At 34.2% G+C, this 18,902-nt stretch overlaps 1 non-coding gene across 1 annotated transcript; it reads left to right on the forward strand.

Moving 5' to 3' along the window:
* Nucleotides 1-15,422: 15,422 nt before the first annotated feature.
* On the forward strand, nt 15,423-15,529 carry LOC121215705 (small nucleolar RNA R71). The gene has a single exon (XR_005911681.1). It is a non-coding gene; the product is annotated as a small nucleolar RNA R71 (small nucleolar RNA).
* The last annotated feature ends 3,373 nt before the right edge of the window (nt 15,530-18,902 follow it).

The following is an 18,902-nucleotide window of genomic DNA, read 5'->3' on the forward strand; positions in this document are numbered from 1 at the left end:
CACTGTTTTGATTTTATTGAAAACGGGCTATTACAACTCTTCCCTTTAAGAAATTTTTGTTCTCGAAAATCTTACTAGTAAAGAGGTTCGGATATTGCTTTCTCATTATTTCCTCAGGTTCCCAAGTAGTCTATTCTATTCCATGTCGTTGCCATAGAACTTTTACTAAAGCTACATTTTTATTTCTCAATTCTTTCGTCTCACGTGCCAGAATTCTAATTGGTTCTTCATTATAAGTCATGTCAGGTTGAATTCAATATCTACCGGAGAAATAATGTGCGAATGATCTGATCGATATAGTCGTAACATAGACACATGAAAGACTTTGTGAATCCTGTCAAGCTCTAGCGGTATGGTCAATCGATACGCAATAGATCTGATTCTTTCAATAATCTCATAGGGTCTAACAAATTGTGGACTCAATTTTCCTTTACGACCAAACCGAAGAATTTTTTTCTAAGGTGAAACTTTCAAGAATACCTTGTCGCCAACTTGAAATTTTATTTCTTTTCGTTTAAGATCCGTATAGGATTTCGACGATCAGAAGCTACTTTTAAACTATCTCGGATCAGTTTTACTTTCTCTTTGGTTTCACGGATCAGATCAACTCCATGTATCTTTTTCTCATTGAGCTCAGTCCAATATAATTGAGTTCTACATTTACGACCATACAAAGCTTCATAAGATGCGATTTTACTACTTGATTGAAAACTGTTATTATATGGGAATTCGACTAACGACAGATATTTTTCCCAATTGCCTTTGAATTTAAGAACACAACACCGAAGCATATATTCAAGAATCTAAATCACACGCTCTGACTGACCATTAGTCTGGGGGTGAAATGCGGTATTGAAATGTAATTTTTTACCCAAAGCTTCTTGTAACTTATTCCAGAATCGAGATGTGAAACACGAATCTCTATCTGAAATAATAGAGAACGACACTCCACGTGACCTGACAATTTCTGAAACATACAACTCTGCAAATCTCCCAAGTAAAAAATCCATACATACCAGAATAAAGTTTGCAGACTTCGTCAAACGGTCGACGATTACCCAAATGACATCTTTCTCTTTCAAAGATAGGGGTAATCCCGACACAAAATCCATGGCAACTCTATCCCATTTCCACTCCGGTATCGTAACTGGCTGTAATAGCCGTGGAGGTACCTGATGTACAGCTTTAACTTGCTGACATATCAAACATCTAGATACAAATTCAAAAATATCACGCTTCATTCCCAGCCACCATTACATCTTTTTCAAATAACTATATATTTTATTACTCCTAGGATAAACAGACATAGAACCATTATGGACTTCATGCAAAATCTTTTGTACAAGCTCTGAATTCTTTGCTACACAAACTTTGCCTCTAAATAACAGACAATCATCGGGTCCTATTTGAAATTCTAAATTAGAAGTCGATTCACACTGTACCAGCCTAGCTTGCAACTCTTTCTCACTTTTGTGAACTTCACAAATCTACTGTAGAAAGATCGGGTTAGCTTTTAACTCAGCTAAAATTGAGCCATCATCAGACAATGACAATAGAGTATTCATTGCTCGTAAAGCAAACAGGGAGTTTCTACTTAGAGCATCTGCAACTACATTTGCTTTTCCTGGATGATAACCAATCACCAAATCATAATCTTTTAACACTTCAAGCCACCTGCGCTGTCTCATATTCAAATATTTTTGCGACATCAAATACTTTAAGCTTTTATGATCAATGAATATATGACACTTTTCACCGAACAAATAGTGTCGCCAAATTTTCAGCCAAAATAAAATAGCTGCCAAATCTAAATCATGTATCAGGTAATTATTTTCATGTGGTTTAAGCTGTTTAGAAGTGTAGGCTATTACTTTACCTTCTTGCATCAAAACACAACCTAAACCATTCAATGATGCATCACTGTATAATACAAATTCCTTACCTGATTCAGGCTGAACCAGAACTAGTGCTTCAGTCAACAAGGCTTTCAATCGGTCAAAATGTTGCTGACATTTATCGGCCCACTCAAATTTCACATCTTTCTATAATAGTCGTGTCATCGGCAAAGCTATCATCGAAAATCCTTGTACAAATTTCCGATAGTAACTGTAACGCTCGAGTTTGTGCAAGTGTGCATAGTAGTTATCAAGTAATAAGTAAGTATCAAGTTATCATCTCTACAGGGATTGTATTTGTGCTAAGTCACTTAATTTGTAAAATTATATTAACAATTTAAAAAATAAAAACAAAATATAGTTGAGAAGTGGTATAAACTAGATGCAATAATCCCTAATGTAAATTATCCTAATATGCAGGCTATATGAATGAAATAGATTTTAGCAAAATTTAACACAATTTGCAACAATTATAACATAAATAAACTAGGACAATTACTTTAATTAAACTTAATTTATTATCATCATGCTTAATAATATTCGGAAAAACATTCCATGGCAACTCGATCTTTCATGAGTTTGGAAACCAAATTAGGTTCTCTCGGAATCCTTTACTTAGTAAATAAGCATTTTACTGATCCTTATTTACTAAGGGTTTCTTAGCATTCATGTGAGGTAACAGGGACGTGTTAGGTTTGAAACAATTTAATCACACAAATCTAAAAACTATGAAGATAACAAAGCCTGGTTAGAGTTGTTATGCAACCTACAATTTAATCGGGTAAGGATCTAAATTGAGCATGCTCATTTGAATTATGCATCCATTAGCCGTCGTCTGGTTAGGATCGCTCAGCTAATTTAGGTGTATTTCAATAATGTATGAATGAAATACAGACTTGGTTTTAATTGAAAACATGATTGATTGAGGCACAAACATTATAAGCATGAATCAAATAAATTATTTAATTAAAACAATCATCCTAGCTTAAATAAAATTAAGTTATCATTGTTGTAAAAAAGAAAAAAGAACTCATAGAAAACATCTTTAAATTAAATTAAAGAAAAGAAATATTAAACCCAATTCAGAGTGGCTGTCACCCAAGACTCTAACTGACGAGGCTCCTTCGCTTCTTTGCATTGTCCTTTGCTGATGGTTCTCCAAGGTGGCCGACCAAGGGCTCTTTAAGAGGCTAATTTGCTAAAATCCTTATGCAAGGATGATGATAGGCGTGAGAGCTAAGAGAGTTGAGAGAGAGGAATGAGGGATGAGGGATGATTGAAAAAGCGAGAAATGAGCTCTTATTTATAGGCGAGGCAAGGGAGCTAGTTTGCTAAAACTAGGAGTGTCCATCGTTTTAAACCTCCTCCAAGAGTGGTCGGCCTTAAATTGAGGAAATGTGGCTAATTTTCCTTGATTTTTGGTCAATTTGAATGCCACAACAACTCAGGACTAAGACTCGGTCACCAACAAATCTTCGGGAAAATCTCTTATTTCTTTAACTCTTCAAGGGCCTTGTATAATTAAACCAAAAATTTGTTTATAATCAGCCATGTGCAGTTGAAAATTGGGTTGGCTTGGTCCCCACTTAGGATGGTTTTGCAATTAGAAGAAAACTTTCAGACCTGTCAAAAATAGTAGATAGTTTAGAGGACCAAATGAATTAATTTAACCACTTTAATTAATAAATTTACTTAATTAATTAAACCCAATTTTATTAATGAAATATTTAAAATGAATTATTAAAATATAACATCATGTTTTATTACTTAATTTAATTATGCATGGCCCGCTTCATAGCTTAAAAATATAATATGCTTAAATTAATATATAATAAGCCATTTTATGCATGAAAACTATATAATAAAACATAAAATCACATTTTAATAAATTTTATGTCCTAATTTCATATTTTCACATATTTCATTAATTTATTAAACAATTACTTGGTTTTAACAACAATTTTAAGTAAAACGGTGATGAATTATATAGGAAAAGTCCTATATATTTTTCCGTTTACACACCCCCAAACTTAAATCATTGCTCATCCCGAGTAATGTTCATGCATAGCACAAGGTCTTACTAAGGCAAATTTTGCTAAAAGTGTAAGTAGCATCAACAAATTCATGCTCATAGATCTTCTTTATTAACAAGTAACTCATATATAAACATTTTGAAAATTTTATTCTAAGTTTCAAGATATGCCAACATGAATCATAGTTTGCATGTATGTCACAGTCGTAGATAATATTCTTCATTTAACACAATTTCATCAATCAAGCAAGCAATCATAAGGCTTATTTATGATATTCATATGTTGAACTTAATACTTCCTCACCACTAATGTAGGTGACATAATCATCAAATCAATAGGTTTTTTATAAGGTTGTAATAGGGCTTGGTTTAAAGGTAGGGATTTTAAGAGATGGGACATTTCAGTTTCAAAAATTTTAACCTTTAACTTGTCCTGAATTTCTCAAAATTCAACCTTTTTCTTCAAGTGAACCTTTGGAACACCCCCAAACTTATTTTAAACTCAAGCGCATATATTTTTCCTTTTTGAAGACTAGGCGAACTTTTCTTCACTCTTTTTTTGTCTTTGTGATTTTTTTAGCATGAGCACATACATCTTAATGAAAATTTCCTCAAATGTTGATTCCCAAGACACTTATGTTAAGATAGGTGCACAAAATTAGGATAATTTTAAAAAGATGGTAACTGGCTTATAATGTAGGTTCATTTCAAAAACAGGCCTTAAAGCTCAAAATTTTAGTTTCAAGGGTCTAATATCATAAGGTGGGCTTGAAAAGGCTCAAACGGTCCAAAGAAAAATGGTGCCTATATCATGTTAGATTTTTATGTCCCCTAGGATTTCACCATAAGAAAATTGCTAAGTCAATTCTAAAGGTATAAACCTTCATGCATGTCTAATCTCAAGAGAAACTAAGTTTTCATGGAAAACATTACCTAAGACTAAGATCATAAAAACATTCCATTCTTCACGATAACATACAATCACTCAAATAAAATCATCATTCATACTTGCATACAAGCTATCTTATTAAAAAGAATTTCTCTAAACATTCATTTATTAAAACATACTTATGAAAGAAATGATTGAAACATACTTGAAAATTTTAAAATTTGAGCAATTTATTTGCCTTACCCCCTTTAAAAAGAAGCAATGTCCTCATTGCGATAATAAAGTAATGAATGAAAGTTGAACACCAGGTAGGGTTGGAAAGAAAGAGAGGCGAGTCATTAAGGCTGCTTAAATATCAAGTCTTTCTTCATAAACCAATCCTAGACATGTTCATTCCCATTGCCACATTAATTAGTCTTTTTCTTTCTAAGGAAGTGTTTATTCATGCTTGCTATGTTTTATTTTGCAGAAATTAAATCCTAATTACTAAAGAAATAAATTCCTAACAGACATAAAAACAACTAAATAAATAACAAGACAAGAATCCCCCTTTTATTTTTTCGACTCATTCCTCTCGTCTTCTTTAGTTCTATCTCCGTTTGCATCATCAGTATCTTCCGTCCATGTCTCAAAGATAACATCTGAGAACTCAGGAACAAAAGTCTTAGAGATATTCTTAAAAGTATTTCGAATTGAATCATCCCTAATTTTTGCATATTTCCAGTAAGTTTGCTGTTGATTGTGCATGAACTTGCACATATCCATCAAAATTGACAACTCTAATTTCTTTAAAGTACTTGCAGGAGTCAGAAATGGAGTTGTAAATTCTAGTTCAACACTTAGCTTGACTGGTTCTTCTTTTAGCTCAACCTTTGGTTCAGAGTTTTCAGTTTTTTCAGCTGGTTGAGGACTATTTGTTTCCTTATCAGATTCTTATTCTTCAGTGTCTGTAACTAAATCAGCTTCAATTTTAGTTTTATTTGTTGACTCTTCGGTTTTTGGCTCAGTTGGTTCCTTTTACTCACCTTGGTTCAGCTTATGCAGTCTCTCTACTAACCTTTTAAGATCATGACTTGTGATGCACCCTTGGACATACTGCCCCTTCAAATTTGCTTGTGTTTTAACACAGTCCCTTAAGTAAAGTGAAGTGATTAATGATGGGAAATAAGCACTTCCTACCTTCTTTTTAGCACAATCGTGAATTCCCTTAAAGATAATTTTCCCAACATTAATGGATTTTTCTGTCAAAATTGCATATAACAAGAGCATTCGTTCCATTGAGATGGTGGAACTATGTGAGATAGGCATAAAACTGTAGCGAACAAAATAAAACCATACATTTGCTATTGGTTTTAAATATTCTCTTCGATAAGAATGGCTCCCATACTTTCTTATAATCCATTGGGATCCCAGATTTGTTACAACATTAAACACTTGTTGAAGAAAATCCCAATTGATATTATTCATCATTGGTTAGTACTCATCTTCCTCAACATCAGGTAAATTAAACAAATCATTGATGGGCTTAGAAGTAAGAGATAATTTTTTATTTCGAATGATGACTTCAGTAGCATCTTGTGTAGTCAAACTAACATAGAATTCTTGAAATAGTTTATCATCGGGAAGTGAACGAGCATCACAGAATCGTTCCCACTTGAGAGCATTGATTATCTTTCTAATCGGAATAGGGACAACCATCACATCATTGCTCTTCAGGTTAAAACCCTTTTTCGGCATCATAAGTTGATGCTTGAAAATTGAATCAAATCGCTCTTTTAGTTCTTCATCGATCAAAATCGGGTTTTCAGAAGTAGTTTTTGACGATCTAGTTCGTTTGCGAGACATGGTATTTTCCCAAAAGTTCGGCAAAGTTTCTGCTTGCAGAGGCAAAAGAGAAATCGGCTAAAAAAGGTGGAACTTGCTTCCGAAAACCTTGCGATGGTGAAGGAGTTACGACGGCAGCAGTAATGTGCGGCAACAATGGTGGTGGGCGACAGCGATAATGATGTTTTGGCAATTCTCTTGTGGCAGCACTAGGTAGTTTTGGCCAAAGAAAAGAAAATGGATAGAGATTTATTTCGAGATTTGAGGCTAGCGGCACAAAAAGAGAGATTTTAAGGAATTTTAGAGTGTAAGCAAATTGCTTTGAGGGATATGGAAATTTAGTAGAACAAAGAGGGTTTTATATAGGGAAAAATTAGGGCAACATGTAGCAAAAATTTAGCTAAATTAACGTTGCTGGAGCGGAAAGTAATGGGTGTGACGACAAGGGTTAAATTTTTCCCTCTTTTTTGTTGACTTGGGCCTCAAACTTAGACTGTATCTTAAAAGAAAACTGATTAGTACTTGGGCCAAACTTGACCCCCTTTATTAACAATAAAATTTGAAATTAAAAAAAAATTAAACTAGAGAAAAAAACATTTTAAAACTTAATTAGAAAATTCCTTCTTAACAAATTACATTAAATTAATTCCCAGGAAAGGTTGGAGGGGTCACAGCAGTCCCGCTTAAGTTCCAATCTCCTTAGATAGAAATAATTAAATGTACTTAATTAAGAAAAATAAATTCTAATTATTTATTTATTTACAAGACGAGTTTATGAAAAATTAAGGGTCTGTTAATTTGAACGAAGATCCAACTCGTTTAACTTCACCATCCTAGTAGTGTTTGAGACGTTGACCATTAACTTTAAACGTACCTCCGTAATTGTCGTGTAATTCAATAGCTCCATAAGGATAAACTCGGTGGATGGTATAATGTCCTTTCCATCGGGATTTCAGCTTCCCAGGATATGACTTCAGCCTTGAATTAAACAACAACACCTTCTGACCTTCTTTAAACTCGCGAGGTTGTATATGACTATTATGCCATCTCTTTGATCTTTCTTTACACATTTTGGCATTCTCATAGGAAAACAACCTTAGCTCTTCTAACTCATCAAGTTGTAACATCCTTCTCTCACCGGCTTGCTTAAGATCAAAATTTAACTGCTTCAAAACCCAGTGAGCTTTATTCTCCAATTCTAGTGGCAAATGACATGCCTTTCTGAAGACTAACAGATAATGAGTCATTCCTAACAGAGTCTTGAATGCTGTTCGATAGGCCCATAATGCATCATCGAGCCTTCGAGACCAATCTTTTCTGTTAGGACATACTACCTTTTCAAGTATACATTTGATTTCACGGTTCACTCTTTCAACTTGTCCACTAGATTGAGGGTGATAGGCAGTAGCAATCTTGTGATTCACATCATATTTATCAAGCAATCACTTAAGCCATTTGTTCACAAAGTGAGAACCTTCATCACTAATAATAGCTCTTGGTGTCCCAAATCATGTAAACATATGCTTATGTAGGAATCGCATGACTACCTTAGCATCATTTGTAGGGTATGCTTCAGCTTCCACCCACTTGGATACATAGTCCATAGCAACTAAGATGTATTTGTTCCCATATAAAGAAGGAAATGGGCCTAAGAAGTCAATGCCCCATACGTCGAACAATTCAATCTCCAAAATGCTTGTCAAGGCATCTCATTCCTCATTGATATATTTTCGGTTCTTTGGCACTTATCACAGTTCTTCACATAAGCTTAAGCATCTTTAAATTGTGTAGGCCAAAAGAAGCCTGCTTGCAAAATCTTTGCTGCAGTATGTGAACCACCAAAGTGTCCCCCACTTGGAGATAATGGCAATGATATAAGATCTCAACAATCTCACTTTCAGCTACACACTTCCGGATTATATTATCTGCACACTGTTTAAACAAAAACGAATCCTCCCAAAAATAATACCGACTATCATAAAGGAATTTCTTCCTTTTTGGTATGTCATTTCTCGAGGAATTATTCCACATGCAAGATAATTTGCAAAATCTGCAAACAAGGGTATTTCATGAATTTGACTTACCTCAAATAAGTGCTTATCTGGGAAATTCTCGTTGATAGGCACACTAGATTGAGTTACCTTATCTTGCTCCTATAACACCCCTTACCCGTATTCGACACCAGAATAGGGTACGAGGCATTACCAGAACACAAACGCTTGTAAATGTATTTAACCGTATTATAAAATTTCATCTAAATTAAAACTTTCAAATTTTTTAACATGCTCTTATAATTCTTCACAATATATCCTCAAAATATTATATTCATAATAAATAGGGCTTACGAGACCCGATACATACCCATGCAATTCAATGCTTCATTTCCATATCATTCAGTTCACAATTTCTCATGCTCATAATTCAAATCATATCACTAGCAATTTCCATTTAGTTCACGTACAATTTAATATTAGTAAGTTCAATACTAATACGTATTTACCATTTAACTCAATGTTTTTTGATTATAACAACATCAATTCAACTCATCATCCCCTTTTTCATCATTTTTCACTTCAAATATGAACTTACTATTTCATTACCTTTCCACACCCGTTTCCTATGCATATCACACAAGACATAAACATATCGTTCAACCATAGTCGCAAACTAGTGCATTTAAGCATAATTCTTTTTGGAACTAACCACATGATAAACCATTTCACTAGAAATTCCATAATTTAAACCTTACCACCCCTGTCATGATCACAAGCATATTTCCATTTAGGCACTTACCATTTCAATGCATAACTTGTAATTTTAACGTGGCATAATCCATCCACAACTTAGTCAAAGCCTAAACATGTACATCAAATATGTTAACCAAATAAACATATAGCATAAGCATTATGAGCATGGATGAGCACAACATTTATTAATGTATCAAACTTACCAACATGTGTTAATTCACAAACCATTAATGACATTACTTCAAGCTAAATCATATTCCAAATATACCATACACACATACTATGAAACTTTATTTTCCCACATGAGCTTAAATTATACCAATAATGCGCAAATATAAGCATCATTTCTATTTCATCGTTTATCAATTATAATCGAGCATATTACCAATTAAACACAAATCATTCATATATTTCCCAATTTTCCTCATCCTCCTCTCCATTCCACATCCTTAATGTGTATAACACGCTTAAACAACATTATCCATACTTTCACTATTTTCCTGTATGTAAATTCAAACTATCTGTCTGAGTCAGAGTCACTAATTTATTTATATATCGAACTACCAAGCTCCAAATTAAGATCCGTTAATTTTTCTCAAAACTAGACTCATATATCTTCTTACCATAAAACTTTTAGAATTTTTTTCTTAGCCAATAAGTACAGTTTATTCTTTAAATTTTCCCTATTTCACTGCTTGACAGTTCTGACCTTCCTTCACTAAAATTAATTATTTCATAGTACAGAATTCGGATAATGTTCTCATTTATTTATTTTGAAAATAGACTCATTCAGGGTTCTAAACATATAAACTTTATCCCATAATTATTTTTGAAAATTTTTTAATGATTTTCCAAAGTCAAAATAGGGGATTCCGAAATCATTCTAGCCCTGTCTCACTAAAATTCAAATATCTCATAATATAAAAATCATTTTCTTGCCCCGTCTATCTTATGTTAAAATAGACTCATTCAACTTTAATTTCATTTCTTATTCACTCTTTAATTCGATTTCCACCATTTTTGGTGATTTTTTAAAGTCACACAACTGTTGCTATCCAAAACTATTCTGTTGCTAAATTTACTCTTTCATAATTTCACTTACTCCATTGCATCTTACCGATGGTTTGATCAAATATCGAGCACATTGTTCATAAACTTTCACAATTATACCTGCACTCATTCATCACATAGTCATATTCGATTACACTTAGTCGTTACATGATCTTATGTATTTTCACTTAGTCAATTTCCTGATGAACACTTCGGAATAATAACAGATACACGGTGGATCAACACATAGCACCAACCATATAGTTAGTGATACTCGGTGGAATCAGCACATAGCAACCACCTTCATAATCAATAGTACCTGGTGGAATCAGCACACAATAACCACCTTTATAATCAATGATACCTGGTGGAATCAACACACAACAACCACCTTTATAATCAATGGTACCCGGTACACGTAGTAGCCTGCACATAGTAATACACACGTGACAATTACTATCTCTTTAACATAGTGGCCTGCACACAGCCTATTCCACACATGTGATCATTATTGTCACTTCATTCATATCTTTTCTATTCCGGATGTTCAACCGGGAAATTTCTCACTTTTCTTTTTCACTGATCAAAGTCAATTTCTTGTATTTCTTGATTTATAATAACACATTTAACTTACTTAACACTCACATTATCCAATTTAGTCTGAAAATCATACTTTTAAAAAATTACATTTTTGCCCTTAAAGTTTCACAAAATTACAATTTTGCCCCTAGGCTCGTAAAATAATTTTTATTCAATTTTCTTGCATTTTAGGCCTAGACAAACCATTTTCATAACTATAGCAGTCCACAATTCTCACTTATTCACACACTTGTGACATATTTTGTAACTTTTACAAATTAATCCTTTTAGGCATTTTCATCGAAAATCACTTAGTAAAAGACGTTCATCCCACTCCAAACATTCGTATTCTTCCATAAAACATCAAAATACATGCATATCATTCATGGGTAAATTTTTAAACACAAACCCTAGTTTAAAATAATGGTAAAAATAGGTAAATCTTGTTACGAGGATTTCAAAAACGTAAAAATCATTAAAAATGGGGCTAGAACGGACTTACAATCGAGCTTGAAACCTTGAAAAAAACCTAGACATGGTTTCTCCATGAAAGTTTCAGCCTAGGGTTGAAGATGGACAAAAATTGGCTTTTAATTTTGTTTTTAGTTTATTTTAATAACTAAATAACCAAAATGCCCTTAATGAAAAACTTTGGAAACATGCCTAACCATGTCCATTTTTGTCCACCAACTTAACCAATGGTATAATTACCATATAAGGACCTCCAATTTAAAATTTTATAACAATTGGACACCTCTAACATGTAGATCTCAACTTTTGCACTTTTTATAATTTAGTCCTTTTGACTAAATTGAGTGCCCAAACGTCGAAATTTTCGAACAAATTTTCACGAAATCATTTTGTGAAATCTTATACCATAAAAATATAATAAAAATAAATTTTATCCTCGTCGAATTTGTGGTCCCAAAACCACTGTTTCGACTAGGCCCAAAATCGGGCTGTTACAGCTCCAACCTCGACAGATGATCAGCTACTTGATTTTTGACACCTTTTTTGTCTTGGATCTCAAGGTTAAATTCTTGGAGTAAAAGTATCCAATGAATTAGCCTTGGTTTTGCATCTTTCTTCTTGAGCAAGTATTTAATGGCTGCATGGTCAGTAAATACTGTAACTTTAGTACTTATAAGATATGAACGGAATTTGTCAAAAGCAAAAAACTATAGTAAATAGTTCCTTTTTAGTTACCGTATAATTGAGTTGGGCTCCTGTCAAGGTTCTACTTGCATAGTAAATGGAGTGGAACACTTTATTTCTTCTTTGACCCATCATAGCTCCAACATCATAATCACTTGCATCGCACATCAACTCAAAAGGTGAGTTCCAATACGGTGTAACGATTATTGGGGCTGTTATTAACCAATTCTTTAGATCTTCAAAAGCTTCCAAACATACTTTGTTGAAATTGAACACTGTATCTTTCTCTAACAACAAACATAGCGGCTTAGAAATTTTCGAGAAATCCTTGATACACCTTCGGTAAAAACTGGCATGGCCTAATAAACTACTGACTCCTTTCACATTAATTGGGGCTGGTAATCTTTAAATTATGTCCACCTTTTCTTTTTAAACTTCAATTCCTTTCTTTGAGATCTTGTGACCTAAGATAATTCCTTTATTGACCATAAAATGACATTTTTCCCAATTAAGGACAAGATTCGTCTCTTCGCATCTCTTCAATACCTTAGCCAAATTACTCAAACATATATCATAAGTGTTACCAAAAATAGAAAAATCATCCATGAAAACCTCGACGAAATTTTCAACCATATCAGTAAATATTGCCATCATAGATTGTTGAAAAGTTGCAGGTGCGTTGCATAAACCAAAAGGCATTCGCCTAAAAGCAAACGTACCATACGGAAAAGTAAAGGTTGTTTTATGTTGGTCTTCTGGGGCTACAACTATTTGGTTATATCCCGAATAGCCATCTAGAAAACAATAGAATTAATTACCTGCTAGTCGAAATATCTGATCTATAAAAGGCAATGAAAAATGGTCCTTCCGAGTGGCTTTGTTCACCTTTCTGTAATCAATACAGATTCTCCAATTCGTAACAGTTCTCGTTGGAATTAACTCGTTATGCTCATTTTCAACAACCGTGATTCCACCTTTCTTCGGCACATACTGTACAGGACTTACCAACGAACTATCTAAAATAGGATAGATGATTCTTGCATCTAACCATTTAATCACTTCCTTTCTCACGACTTCTTTCATAATAGGATTGAGCCTCCTTTTCCCATCAATCTGAGCTCTTTCACCTTCTTCTAAAATGATTTTAAGCTTGCAAAAAGAAGGGCTTATACCTCAAATGTCAGCTATGGTCCAACCAATTGCTTTATTAAATTTCTTTAGAACAACAATTAGTTACTCCTCTTGATCTTTTGTTAGTTCCACTGAAATAATCACAGGCAAAGTAGAACAATCACCTAAATACAAGTATTTCAAATGGGAAGGAAGTACCTTTAGTTCGAGTTTAGGTTGTTCTTCGATTGACAACTTGGGTTGCACAAATTCTCTGACTTCTAACTCCAATGGTTCAAACCATGTGTATTCAATATAATTTCTCGGATTGGCTTTCATCAAAGCCATGTTTTCTTCACCTTCTTCATCTTCAAAAGGGTGAAGATCTAAGGCTTTCTCCAATGGATCTCTTCAAAATTGCTTCTCATAGAAACCAAGGTTTCTATCTCTTCCATAACTGAACACTCCTCTGCCGGATCGAGAAATTTCATTGCTTTAAGAATATTAAAAGTTACCTAATCATCTTGAACTCGCATGGTGAGTTCACATTTCTACACATCAATTAATGTTATTCCCGTGGCTAGGAAAGGTCTCCCAAGGATGATCGATACTTCCTTGTCTGCTTCTAAATCTAAAATAATGAAATCAGAAGGAAAAATAAATTTATCAACTCTTACCAAAACATCCTCGATCTTTCCTTTGGGATATGCTAAAGATTGATCTGCTAGATGAAGTGTCACAATTGTAGGTCTTACTTTACCTATCCCTAACATCTTGAAAATAGAATTAGGCATCAAGTTGATACTCGCTCCTAAGTCAGACAAAGCTTTACCACAGTAAGATTCACCAATGTTTAGGGTATAGTAAAGCTTCTTGGGTCTTTCAATTTCGGTGTCAGTTTGTTTTGCAGGAATGCACTGCACTCCTTTGTCAAAGCAATAGTCTCATACTCACTCAGTCATTTTTTCTTGGACAATATATCCTTCATAAACTTCACATAATTTGGCATTTGTTCTAAAGCCTCCACCAATGAAATATAGATGTGTAATTGTTTCAAAACATCCAAAAACTCATTGAATTGCACATCTTGTTTTTGCTTGTGTTGCTGCAATCTTTGCGGATATGGAGGTGATGGAACTTTCAGTTGTACCAGACAAATTTTCTGAGTAGGTAAATCTACATCCAAAGAAGATGTTAAAATATTTGAATTTACTAGGTCAGGGTTTACCTTGTCAGACTTTGTAGATTCTGATTCCTTTGGTGTAGGAACTTCAACAGCTGGTTGACTTTCCTCATTTTCAACAAGCTCATCATCGACATCAATCAATCAGGGTTCCAGAGTCTTACCACTTCACAATGTCACTGCCTTGATATGTTCTTTACCCAAATTTCTTGGATTCTTAGTATCGCTTGGCAAGGTTCCTTGCAGTCTATTACGAAGCTCCGTAGCCAACTGACCCATTTGGTTTTGCAAATTTTTCAGCGTTACTGCTTGGCTTTGGATCAAAGCGTCATTCTTTTCCATGTAAGCTTTCAATAAGTTCTCCAAACTGTTTGATGCCTTAGCTTAAGGTGGTTTTGGAGCTTACTGATTAAACCCTTGAGATTGGTTGGGTCTTTGCTGCAATAAGTTACTGTTTGATCCATTTCCTTGGTTGCTCCGAGAAAAGTTAGCATGATTACGCCATGAAGGGTTGTAGAAGTTGGAATAGGGTCCTTATCCACTCCTATTTTGATATTGGTTCCCCACATAGTACATTAACTCGAGATTTGATGGACAATTCTCAACAGAATGACCTTCCCCACAGTACACACAGAAAACTACTTCAAACAGACTTGGTGGTTGAGCTGTAAAATTATTAGTACTATTAATGGTTAACTGTTTTAACATAGAGGAGGTAGACAATACTTGAGCTGATAACGAAGCGAGGGAGTCAACTTCATGAACTCTGACTTCTCGTCTTCCTGAAGCTGTTCGATTTGTTGGCCATTGATAGTTATTACTCATGATCCTTTCGATGATCTTATAAGCCTCATTATAAGAGTTAGACAAAATTGCACCATTCGCGGAAGCATCTACCATCAATCTTGTATGTGCATTGAGACCATTATAAAATGTCTCCAACTGGATATACCGAGGAATCCCATGATGAGGACACTTACGAAGTAACTCCTTGAATCGCTCACAAGCCTCATACAAAGACTCGTCATCCAATTTTTGGAAAGTTGTGATCTCGTTCCTTAACTTAGCATTTTTGCTAGGTGGGAAATACTTAACCAAAAATCTCTTTGCTAATTCTTGCCATGTAGATATGGAACTTGGTGGAAATGAATTGAGCCATGCTCGTGCTCGATCTTGCAACGAGTACGGAAACAACTTCAACCTTATGCGTCTTCAGTCACACTGGCTATCTTAAATGAATCGCTCACCTCCATAAACAATCAAAGGTGGAGATGTGGATCTTCTGTGGGCATACCACTAAATTGTCCCACTTTTTGTAGCATTTGAAACATCATTGGTTTCAATTCAAACTGGGTTGCCTCAATATATGGCCTTCTAATTCCTGTGTTTAACTCATTGAAAAGTGGCACAGCATATTGTCTGATGCATCGATCCCTATCATCGACAATGAGGATAGGATTTCGTACATTATCGACTTCATTACCTTGGTCTTGATTCTGATTTCCAAGGTCCATCTCGACTTGTCTTTGAACTGTTCGTTCACGTCTTATTTGTCTAAAAGTTTGCTCAATTTCAGGGTCTACAAGGAGTAAATCAATAATTTGATCTATGCTCATAAACACCTGAGAAGAAATTCACAAAATTAAAAAGAATAAGTTAATAATGTTACAAATAAATCAAATTGAAAATAAATAATTTCACGAAAAAAATAACTATGGCAACAGTTGACAATCCCCGACAACGGCACCAAAAACTAGTAACGCTCTCGTTTGTGCAAGTGCACACAGTCGTTATGAAGTAATAAGTAAGTATCGAGTTATCTTCTCCATAGGGATTGTATTTGTGCTAAGTCACTTAATTTGTAAAATTATATTAACAATTTGAAAAATAAAAATAAAATATAGTTGAGAAGAGGTATAAACTTTGGACGGTTTTGCAATTAGAAGAAAACTATCAGACTTGTCAAAAATAGAAGATAATTTAGAGGACCAAATGAATTAATTTAACCACTTTAATTCATCAATTTACTTAATTAATTAAACCCAATTTTATTAATGAAATATTTAAAATGAATTATTAAAATATAACATTATATTTTATTATTTAATTTAATCATGCATGGCCCACTTCATAGCTTAAAAATATAATATGCTTAAATTAATATAAAATAAGTCATTTTATGCATGAAAACTATATAATAAAACATAAAATCACATTTTAATAATTTCTATGTCCTAATTTCATATTTTCATATATTTCATTAATTTATTAAACAATTACTTGGTTTTAACAACAATTTTAAGTAAAAAGGTGATGAATTATATAGGAAAAATACTATATATTTTTCTATTTATAGTAACCGACTAATCCTAGAAAACTTCTGACTTCCGATACATTTTTCGGTGGTTTCCAGTTAACAATTGTTGAAATTTTATTCGGATAAACTGTAATACCTTCAGTCGATACTATATGTTCCAGAAAACCAACTTCCCGAGGCCAAAATTCACATTTGCTAAATTTAGCATACAGTTGTTTCTCACATAGAGTTTGTAGAATGATTCTCAACTGATCAGCATGTTCATTTTCATCTCGAGAGTATACCAGAATATCATCAATGAATATCACAACAAATCTATCCAGATACGGTCTAAAAATTCTATTGATTTAGTCCATAAATACCGTAGGTGCATTAGTCAAGCCAAACGGCATCACAAGGAATTCATAGTGTGCGTACCTAGTTATGAATGCTGTTTTCAGCACATCTAAGTCTTTTACTCGTAATTGATAGTAGCCATAATGATCTATCTTCGAAAATACTGTAGCACCTTTCAATTGGTCAAACAAGTCATCAATACGAGGCAGTGGATACTTATTCTTAATGGTAACTTTGTTAAGCTATCGGTAATCAATGCATAATCTCAAAGTTCCATCTTTCTTCTTAACAAACAGAACCAGTGCACCCCAGGGTGAAAAGCTAGGTCGAGCAAACCCTCTATCAATCAACTCTTGTAACTGAGCTTTTAAATCCTTTAATTCAGTAGGAGCCATTCTGTAAGGTGCTATTGATATTGGTGTTGTTCCCGTAACAATATCTATAGAAAATTCCACCTCTCTGACCGACGGTAATCTGGATAACTCTTCTGGAAACACATCAGGGTACTTACAGACTACTAGTACTGATTTAATCTTCAATTCAAAGACTTTAGTGTCCAACACATAAGCAAGGTAAGCATCATACCCTTTTTTGACATATTTTTGTGTTGACATGGCTGATATCACATTTGACAACCATCCATTTTATCTGATTCAATACAGAGCATTTCACCATTTTGGCATTTCAACATAATATGCTTCTGTTTACAATTTACCACGGCATCATGCTGCGTTAACCAATCCATACCCAGTATCACATCAAATTCATCAGATGGCAATAACATTAAATCAGTTGGGAAACAGTAACCCCGTACCATTAACGAGCAATTCTTGTAAATTTTATCCACCATCACATACTAGCCTAAGGGGTTTGATACTTTAATCATGAATTTAGTGGACTCGACAGAAAATTTTTCATTAAATACCAAAATTCGTGCAAATATATGAATGAGTTGAACCAGGATCAATTGAAGCAGTTATATCAGTATCAAGAAGAGAAAAAGTACCAGTAATAACATCTGGTGCAGAGGCATCCTCACGGGCACGAATAGCATAAGTTCTGGCTGGTGCTCGTGCTTCAGATCTAACAATTGGATCTTTTGTCGTACCTTGGCTACCACTCACATTGTTGGGATTACGAGGTGGTCTACCTCTCGTGGAGGGATTGCTCAGCCTTAAAGTTTGAACAGTGTCTTTCTCAGGCTTTTCTGGGCAGTCTCTTAGATAGTGGTCAAAGGAACCACATATAAAACAAGCTCCACTTTTCATGTGGCACTCTCCAAAATGCAATTTGTTACAGTGCTTGCATCTGGGTTTAGTGTTTCTAACACTACCCACACTTGCTATAGATGTAGCTTGAGATCTTGGACTAGAGCGTTGAATACCTCTATCTTTCCCTGAATATCTTGCAGAGTTAGTGGAATGGTCATGATATCTTTTTGATTTCTTTGAAGCTGACTGTTGTGACTTCCCCGTAAATCTTTTACTTGAAGTTCTGGCTTCCATCTCACCTTGTCTCTTTTCTTTACTCAGTTCTTCAGCTTTATATTCCCGGTCAACAAGTACAACAAATTCTTTTAATTCAAGAATTCTGACTAATAATTTTATGTCTTCATTCAGACCCTCTTCAAACCGCTTACACATGGTAATTTCAGTTGAAATACACTCTCGACATATTTACTCAATCGGACAAATTCTTACTCACACTTAGATACTGTCATATGCCCTTGTTTGAGCTCCAAAAATTCTTTCTGTTTTAGGTCAAGAAACCTCTGGCTAATATATT

The sequence above is a fragment of the Gossypium hirsutum genome, chromosome D03 (genome assembly GCF_007990345.1).
Source record: "Gossypium hirsutum isolate 1008001.06 chromosome D03, Gossypium_hirsutum_v2.1, whole genome shotgun sequence".
Lineage (NCBI taxonomy): Eukaryota > Viridiplantae > Streptophyta > Magnoliopsida > Malvales > Malvaceae > Gossypium > Gossypium hirsutum.